This window comes from Rhodnius prolixus, unplaced genomic scaffold (genome assembly GCF_049639745.1).
Source record: "Rhodnius prolixus isolate KJV_2025 unplaced genomic scaffold, Rpr scaffold_12, whole genome shotgun sequence".
Classification (NCBI taxonomy): domain Eukaryota; kingdom Metazoa; phylum Arthropoda; class Insecta; order Hemiptera; family Reduviidae; genus Rhodnius; species Rhodnius prolixus.
This window is the reverse complement of record NW_027411635.1, coordinates 14,802,788-14,813,007: the sequence shown is the minus strand read 5'-3', so window position 1 is coordinate 14,813,007 and position 10,220 is coordinate 14,802,788.

Genomic DNA, 10,220 nt, shown 5'->3' with positions numbered 1-10,220 from the left:
AACTAGTTTTTTTAGGTCAAAATGTAAACGAAATTTAAACAAATTTCAATAATCTTTAATAATATTACAAAAGTAGAACCTCCTGTACCTAACGGCTATCAGGCCAGTCAACCTCGTGTTCTCTTACAGGCAACTTCTCTGCAACATAGTAAGTTCATTTTCTTAATTAAAATTAAGTATATTTCATCAAATTTTAATTATATTTACTAGAGTGTTAAAAATTGATAATAATATAAAAAAAATATTTATATATTTTTACTCATTAAATATCGAAAATCGCCAATAACGTGTGCTCATAGAACCGACATGTTTCAACAGGCATGAATTCCTACTTCCTGGAATTTAGTTTTTTTCCTTTTTATTATTGCATTTATTGCTTGAAATTTCTTTTAAAACTAGTATTTAATATTTCATCAATATTTTAGTCGTATTCATTAAATTTATTAAAAATTATTATTTAGATTTTTAAAATCATTGTATTTTCATTTTCATTTCACTTATTTATTACAATGCAAGTAAAAAAAACAAAAGTCTGTAGTACTTCTTTAATTTATTTATGTTATCTGTAATTGTACTTTGGATTTAATTAAAACCAAATTGGTCCCAAAATTAATTTCTGATTCCTACATTTCATTTAAACTGAAAAATGAGTACGGGAATTCTTAAGCGAGAAATAGAATTTGCATTACTAAGAACTTACGCCCAAAATAAATTTTTGTGAGCAAATTTTGATATTAGCGCACTCACAAACACATTTTACACCTACAATGAACATGACGCCGACATTCTATGCACAAATTAAAACATCTAAGGAACCAAAAAAAAAGTTTTAGGTTGCTGTGGATTTGGTAAATTAGCCACAGTCTAGATTCTTACAAATTGAATCATACAAAGAACATTTGTAAAATATTTTTTTGATCTCAAGGAACCTCAAAAGTGATGTTCCTTTGAAAACTAAAAATTGAAAATCATAAATCTGACGATTGCCACAGTTTCTCCAGGAAAGGAAGAAGTAAAACGTTCTTAGAAAACTGGTATTTTAACCAAATAATTTATTCTTTGAAACTATCTCCAATGCTGGAACACTATTCAACGTAAACTGATGTAATATGATAATGATGAGGAATAACCAAATACATGCGTAAATACTAGTTATAGTGGTTACGATAATTTTTATGATGTACAACATTCTTATTGTTATCCATAAAAAGACCTTTCTTTTCACTAAATGTCTCCCAACTTACTGCAAGCATCTCAATTTGGAGAAACAATCTGGTTTCGCTTTTGAAGCGAAAATTAATTGCCTTTCCTTATTTTCCTTCCTGGTTATGCCCTGGAGTGACAACCTTCTTGCTCGGATCGTAACTTTTTTTCAGCAATGCCTTTTTTCTTCATTTAGTGATTAAATAGTAATTATGTTCTTCTATTTTTATAATTTTCTTTTTTTTTTTTACTAATATTTTATTTTATCTTTTGTTACAGGCACCTATTTCGGGAGTGTTAAAATCCCCGGGAGTGATTGCTCGGTACTTTTTCGTTAGCAATTCAAACCAGTGTGTATAAAATTAAAAAAAAAAAATGTTTCGGGTGCCTTCCAAAGTCCGTTACAGTAATGCGTTACGAAGTGTTTGTTGCGTTATACGTCTTTCTAATCAGAGTTGTGTCCAGCGCTCACCACTAACTAGGCCCTCTCTAGAGATTATGGACAATCACTTCCACTACCCAGATCTCCACACCTGGAGAAGACCACATCAATGGATATGTAACTGTTAGATTATTAAAATTGTTACATATCCCACCTACTGCATACCAGGTAAGCCGGAATTTCACGTCCAAGTAAAGTAGAGTTAGTAAGTCCATTCTGCATGTTACTAAGCATGTTTTCTTTCTCTGCAACATTTTTTTAAATTATTTATTAATATTCATATTATTTATATAATTCATATTTATATTATTATTATTATTATTATTATTAATATTAATATTATTCTAGAAATTTTGAGGTACTCATTTATACACCATGGAGAGAAGTTTTGTGTAAACAGTTAGTACTTTTACCTGAATGCTAATCTAATACTAACAAAATAATGTTTAATCATGAATAATTAGTTGGGGATATCAGACTTTATGTCCAACACCCCGTTACAAAAATTAACGCACCATTTTGCGATACAATGGTTTTAAAACTAAGTTACTAAGTAAACTTATAACTACTTATAACGAATACTTATAACTAAGTTACAAAACATAAATCTAGAAATTCTCCCTCGATGATTTAAAGGCTTGACGTACAATTGAAAATGTCGGGAAGCAACAAGATTTCATTTAAAAAGTTGGTTAAAAATTACGCTTGTTTCTTCAAAATAACTGTGAACATAGATAATTGATTTTATGTAATTTAGAAAATTCATTGCTTTCATTATTTAAAGCGTGAAAATTTGGAATAATAGTATTATGTTTAAATGAATTGATCAACAACTCTCAAAGTTTCACTAGTTGGCCAACTGAGTGCGCTAATGTGGTTGCAACATACTTGCAGACCTCCAGCCAACATTTAAAACTATTATTTCTTATGTTATTATTATTGTTTATTTATTTTTCAAAAACATAAATTTACTTTTATATTTAGAAAAATAACAAACAGCATGAGTGAAACACTCAGTCTAGTAAATAATAATCACATTAAAACTGTCTGGTGGGACAGTTGTACAAGAGTTGTTAGAAATAACAGTATAAAATGTTTGTCGGAGGTCTATTTTGTATTATAGCAACTACATTAGAGCCTCAGGTGGCCAACTTATGAAACTTCGAGTGTTGTTAATTTATTCGAACATTTTACTAATATTCGGAATTGTCAGGCTTTTATAATCGAAAACACTGAATTTTTTTAAATAATGAACAATCATTGTCTGTAGTATATAGGGTTTTCAGTAATTTTGAAGAAATATGCTTAATTTTTAGCAATTGTAATCTTGTTTCTTCCTGAAATTTTAGATTGCAGGTTAGCTCCTTAAATAGTCAGAATTAAATTTCAACTTTTTATAGCTTTTAGTCTAGTTCATAAGGTTAGTCATGTATGCTTGATGGTTACACTTTTACATATGAATTGAGAGACTAATTTTTGTAAATGGGGAAATTATTCCCCAACTAATTACTAATGATAAAATACCATTTTATTAATAATTAATAAATGGGCATTCAATTAGCGTCAACTTTGCCTTTTTTTGGTCTCTCTTAAAACTAATCGACAAATAGTGCGCGGTTACGAACAAAAAATTCGACATTCTTTGTGCAGAAAAAAAACTTTTGAAATTTTAGAAAATTACACCCTCAGTACTTTACGATTTATTAAGGCTAGGGTTCATAGGGATCAGTCTAGTTATCTTAGTTACAATTTACACTCAAGACATACCCAAGTTCAACACCTCTGTTCTGCAACTTGTAGCATAGACTACAATCTCCGTCTTTCAGAACATTATAAACGTCCCGAAATATAAGGCAACATAACAAACTTATCACATAAATGATAACTAGACATAAACATACTTACAAAAAACATACTCAAATTTAAACCAACGTCTAAAACATTGAAAATTACCTATACTAGTTTGCAGTAGAAGAAAGCGAACCAAACATTAAAATATTTTGGTTTACAATCCGCACGAGACTAACTTGGGCTCCACAAATAACATTGAAATTAAGATAGACGTTCCCTACTCTTAGTCAGCTTTACTTTCTTATAAAGCGAAGGAAACAACAATGCTCCAGACTTTTCTACAACTCCATACTCAGTCCTTTTCTAATTTCTTCTTGACTCGTCTAGCATAAGACTAAAAATAAATATAAATATTGCTGCGTTATGGGCTGTGGTGACTTGGAATGGATCTTTTATTTATTCTCCTTAAAATTTGCGAGCAATTTCAGGGTTAATAAACCATTTTATTAGGTTTTAGTGCTGTTTGTGTCGATGAAGCTTTTTAATTTGTTTTACAAATCATTTGAAGGACCCCATTAGAAACTTACGTGTTTTATTGTGTTAGAAGTCCTAGTAAAACACAGTTTATTTCTGAAAATGTCTTACAAATGCTAACAAAATTTATCTCCAAACACAATATTTTTGCTTCATGTCTAGTTTAATTGATTTTGACAATTTTTGCGTCTCTCACCGCTCCACTGTAGAAAGAAACATAGAGGAACTTTGATTGGTGAATCACGTGTACAGTAAACTTTAGACAGAAAATACTAAGTTGTTATAAAATACAAAAAATGACAACTGATTGCACAAATGTATAATTGACGTGAATTTTTGACTATAAAATAGGGTTTAAAATGATGTATAGTATATACGATATTGTTCAGAGTTGTTTAGTCTAAACTGACTACAAAATCTTCCAACCAATTACCTATTAATTTAAAAAACAGGTGAACACTGAATAAGAAAAAATCAACACTTATGAAAGTAGGAGTTATATTTTCAGAATACCGTTTTACAGAAGTATATATATATATTTATAATCCTATAATTATTTTATATATACACTTTAAATGTATGAATGCATGTATACAAGCTACCTTAATATTTACATAGAAATATTCATCACAGAGGTACAAATAATCACAGCAAAGTTCTGTCTTAAATTATATAAAACCTAAAAAAAAAAGAGTATTTTCCTCTTTTATTCGTACAAATAACTCATATAATTTAATCGTCAAATTAATCCCCCATATCTTATGCCGATACTGCATTTGAAATCTATCGAGAAATTATTAAAGCAGGCATGAACAATAATTAAAAAAAAATAAATAAAACAAATTAATGCAAACTTAAAATGGTCAAGTATAACTTATTTTTTATGTTTTTCATAATACAGTTTAGATCAAACTTTATTTTAATTATTTTTATGCAAAAAAAAGAAAAGATTTTGCTTAAAAATTGTTTGCAATAAAAAATGATTTCGTGAAAAAGAAATTCGATAAAGTATTTTAACGAAAAAGCCTGAAGGTGAGATCTCTCGAAGTCTCTTAATCAAAACTACCGCTTTACAAATTACACCATTTTACTGATTTTTTTTCTGCGTTTTTGTACTTTATTCTCCTAACACTGTATGCACGCCGAGAGCGAGTGGTTCTAAGGATGTTACCCTGTTACCCTTTATCATCTTAGGTATATAAAATGCAATGATGGGCAATATATCACAATATCTATATATCAGAATGAAATATAGCGGAGAATGGGCAGAAGAATAATTAAAAACAGATGCGTTGTAATTGGGATTAAGTTAAAGCATAAGAATTACTTCAACTTTTCGAATCTCAAGAGGTTTTGAGAGGCGCTGTAAGATTCGCTTTAGTTGTTTGGGAAAGAGCACCGTCGAGACCTAGATGGTGTAGAGTAACTGGCGTACATTACTGATATTCTCGTGGTTTCGCCCAGGAAAACACAGTTTCCCAGGCTGAGATCATATCATTGAAAACTGCCGCCTGTTTAAGCAGGGAGATGATAAAGACGTTCGCATATTTTAGGTTAGTCAGGCTGCACTTTTTTATGTGTGAATAAAACAAGAAAGTGAAAGTAGGCTAAGGACAGATACTAAAAAAAAGCTATCGCAAAGTTATTTTACAAAGAGAAATAAAAGGATATAATAAAGGTATAAGGGGTGTACCCCTACGTTGAAAGGTTTATGAATGGAGTATCGCAAAGTGTCTTCTCTCGCTGATTGGTTGCAATTTTTTGGTAGGTGTACTAAATGGGCATGCTTTGATGGTCAGACATTTACACAAAATGGAAGTAAATCTATGCTGAGTATATACTTTGCTCAAGGCACTAGGCCAGGGGTCAGCAACCTATTTTAAGTAGAGAGCCATTTCTCCTTAAATGATTTTAATAAATCTTACCAAGAGCCGCAAGGATGATAATGTACAAAATTCTGTAGATCATTTGTATTCACAAATTATTATTTTATGATATACAATAAACTGGATTATTGGATTGAACGGGTTGGACATATTTTACGAAGAACTGAACAGAAATAATAAGCCCTTACAAGAACTTCACACTGCTGCAGTGCATTTAAGTTTTGTGTACTGCCTAACAAAACTTGGAGATTTTTATAGTTGAGAGATTTGTCCGATAATGATGAGGGTTCGATTCCTAATTACCTGCTGGCTAGGGATTTTTTTTTTTTCATTCAGGAAAAAATCGGGTTGATCAGTGTGCTTGATCATATAGTTCAATTTACCTTACAATAATTACCAAATAATAATATCCTAAAAGAAAATGGATTAGCAGAGCCTTTGCGCGCAAAGTTACAAATTCGAGTACTGACAGGGTTGCACCACAGATTTTCTCAACTTAACGCCTCTACCTACTATACTTGTCGGTGAGGGTGTTATCTGTAACGAGAAGAAATATCTGGAAACCGACAATGGCCGCCGACATGATCGCCTAATTCAAAAATTAAAAAGAAGTGTTAACATTAAAAAGTAAACATCATTAATGAAAAAATTATGAAATACATATTTAATCTAAATTAAATTTAATAATCCCTCTGCTATGATTTATAAAAACTAAAATTACAGATTTAAGGGCTTGAAAACTTAAGCAAATTCTAGTTAAAATGATCCCCCAAACTGACAAGCTGCAATTTATAGCTCCTAACTGTACATAATTACAAAAATTGGCCATAAGTACCTTCCAAGTGTGCTTCATAGAAGAAAATATATTAAAAAACTCGAGTAAAACATGCAAAGATTTTTCCTTGCTGAATTCAAAAGTTTTAATTTACAAATTTAATATTTTTTTTTTTTTTAAATCATAATCGTAATTTAATATAAACTTTTGAGATTGACATTAGAGAAAGGCATTAAGAAAATCGTAACAATACAAGCGTTTTTTTAAACAGACCAAGTTCTTCTTGGATTTCTTGTTTTCTCTTTTAAATAACCCAATATTTTTTAGTCTCCAAAATTGTATTATTACATTTTAGCACCGGATGTTTCTAATATTCTTCAGCCTTCATATCAATATCTATTTCGTGCAATTTACTTAATTATATTTTTAATTATTTCTGATCCTCTAAACAGTAAATATATTTCATTTATATTTCTCTCTCACGTAAGTGTATACATTTTTTTTCCGAAGCGTAATTCAATTAATTCATATGTTGTAACTAAGTTCATTCTTTTGTCAGCTAATTTTTCAAGTCATAATCCTTTAATCTACATTTTATTATTTTTCTATTTATTTTTTACAATGTATAATCTCTTTATTTTTTCTCTGTTGAAATTTAAATTAATTACAGTATGTTTTAACGAACACTGAATTTAAGGCTTAACCTTGAGATGATACTGATCCTAGGCAAGGAAATCAAATACCTTGTGTTTTTATGTGGAAGCGAAAAAACCTACACAAATAGAAGATTAAAAGAGTCACTCCAGAATACGGCAAAGCCGAAAATTTCGACTCCGTCAAGGTAAAACTAGAGGACTACAAGAACGCAAGGGCCGACGCAGAAACGAAGACCATCAACTGCGCAGGTTACACAACATTTACCCGCTATCATGAAACCATTACTGCAAAGGAATTATTGAATTTTAGCTGAATCCATTTATGATATGGATTCAACCGTGATGAGCCCGCTCATGAAATAGCTTTCCTTGAACTATTCGCGTCTGAGAGCCGAAGCTATGGAGAATTACCAGAATTTTCCTGGCAATAATAAACTGAATAGGTAGCTGGAAAAAGTGGATCTAACCCTCTATTCAACAACCAAGTTTAGGTTGAGACTTATGGACGTCAACGCAAAACAAGGCAAAAAAGCGCCAGATGTGAAAAAATAAGACATTCGCAAAGTAACGTTTGAAGAGAAATATAATATTCATCAATCACTAAATGCTTATCTGTTCCCCTAAGACTGGCAAGATGACTAAACCAGAGTTTCGTCTGTAGCTGTTCTTATTGACACAAACATTATTGATATCTTCGAAAAATAAAATTATGGAGAGAAATATAAGTGTAGTAGTATGTTTTATATTCAAATATATATATATATATATTCAAACCACCACCGGACAGTAAATGTATAAAGTTCGAAGAAAGACAAAAATTGAGAGCAGTAGCTGAATTCGAACCCGGAATCTCTCGAGGGAATCCTGTACACAAACCACTGAGCTTAAGTCCATTAGCCCTAGCGATAAAATTGGAAAAAATCTTGATAACGCTTGTACTAAGCATATGCTACAACGAAGGCTGACGATGATTAAGACTCATAGAAACGTCGTAAAAAAAATTAATAATTATTTTCAGAATACTAAGAAATATTAGGTTAATATTGATAAAAAATTTAATACACATTTATATTTAAACTTAAGCGCAAATAAACTACTTCTTGTTCAAGTCATATAAAGAAGAATAAAACGTTCACATAACAACTGACGACATGCGGATAAAATTAATTAGGACCATAATCAATTGAAAATAATTAAGGAATGTAGATTATATCAGAATTAGGAATGCAAAGGAAGGAATAAAAGACATACAACAAAACAAATTAATCGTTGTTGAAATATCACAGAAAGTTAGGAAATAAAACTAAAATATTGCCCTTGAATTATGAAATTTAAAACGCTTGTGAGAGACATCCTGTCTTAATTTATTTTGAGTGTGAATAAGAAGTTGTGATTTTTCTAGAAGAAAGAATAGTCAATTCAGTCAGCTTTAAGGTACGAAGATGAATAAAGGACTAAACTAGAGAATCTAAAAATTAAAAATGAAGGGTATGGTATTTAATGAGTAGTACGAAGGGCGCTGGTCAAGTGGAGTATTCAACTTAGTTTCCAAAAAACAGAAACTGGCTCAGAAGAGAGCGGCAGACCGAAAAAAGAAAGGGTCGAGATAAGACATGCCCTTAAGAGTCCTTAAAGAAATTGATCAGGCAGGAATTTGTGGATTATTGAGATTCGGGTACATGAATATATTGGGATTTATGTACATGATCTAAGATTGCAATACTCTGATAACATGAAGACTAACTGAAATTTTTACCCTCTGAATAGAGCCGGATGAAACAAATTTAATTCATTGCGCTTTTTGTCTTAGCTGGTGTAGTAGATAAGCACTTGGTACCAAAGTAGTGAGACATAAGAAAATTAAACAGTAACTTCAAGAACTTCCAGATTAGAAGCTCGTAGGAGTGATTAGCACATTTTTTTTAATCTCCGAAATGAACCTAGAATGTTGAGCAAAAAAAGAAAGAAATAAAACAAGAATTTATAAGACGTCTCACAGAAAAAAGAATAATAACAAAAGAGCTCTTAATATTATACATATAAAATTCTGGTAACATGTTTAAATAATATGAACAGCAATTACAATTATTTATAATAATAATGAAATAAACATAAGCTATAAAATAAAAATCCAAAATGGTAACTTTGATTCTAAATAATGTTCAAGAATAAATAAAATAAATAAATAAAATCAAATTATAAATATAAATAAAGAATAATTTCCAAAAATTGCAAATGGCAGTTCATGAAAAAATTCTTCAATTTTAAATACATTTGGGTGCAAATGAATAAAAAAAAAAGGAATTGAGTTATCGGTACCGTTTTAAAATATTTTCTCATATAAAAATACTGGTTCGAGAATTGAAAAAAATGGTGCATCCCTGCTTATGGCAATGGTTTAACATTTTTTCTCGTGGTACTTCAAATGTACCTAAAAGTTTTAGCGGACCATTGATTTTAAGATCATTACAGTTATTTCCCAAATTATTTAATAAAGCATTACGGTCAAACACTCCATAATAATAATACATGTTCGGCAGTATCAGGCCGCTAAGTAATATAAATAGAGTAATATTCTCAAATAAATAAATTCCGTTATCTATTGCACCCGAATGCTTATCTTTAATCTATAATAAAAAATATACGAAGTAGAAAATTAGAGCCATGCTATGTGAGTATTTAATAAAAAATAAAAATTATTTTCAAAACTAAATATGTACCAACTAATTTTTTTTTTCAAGTATATATGTATAATTATACTTATATGACTAATAATTATTTAGTATTCATTACATGAACGTCAAAAAGGCAAACACTGGGTAGTTTGTCCTGCCAACAAGTATTATAAACATAAATAAAGCTACTCCATAATAAATGTTAGTTTATTTTTTAGATATTTATTCAAAAAGAGTTAAACTTCTGCGATGTAGTTG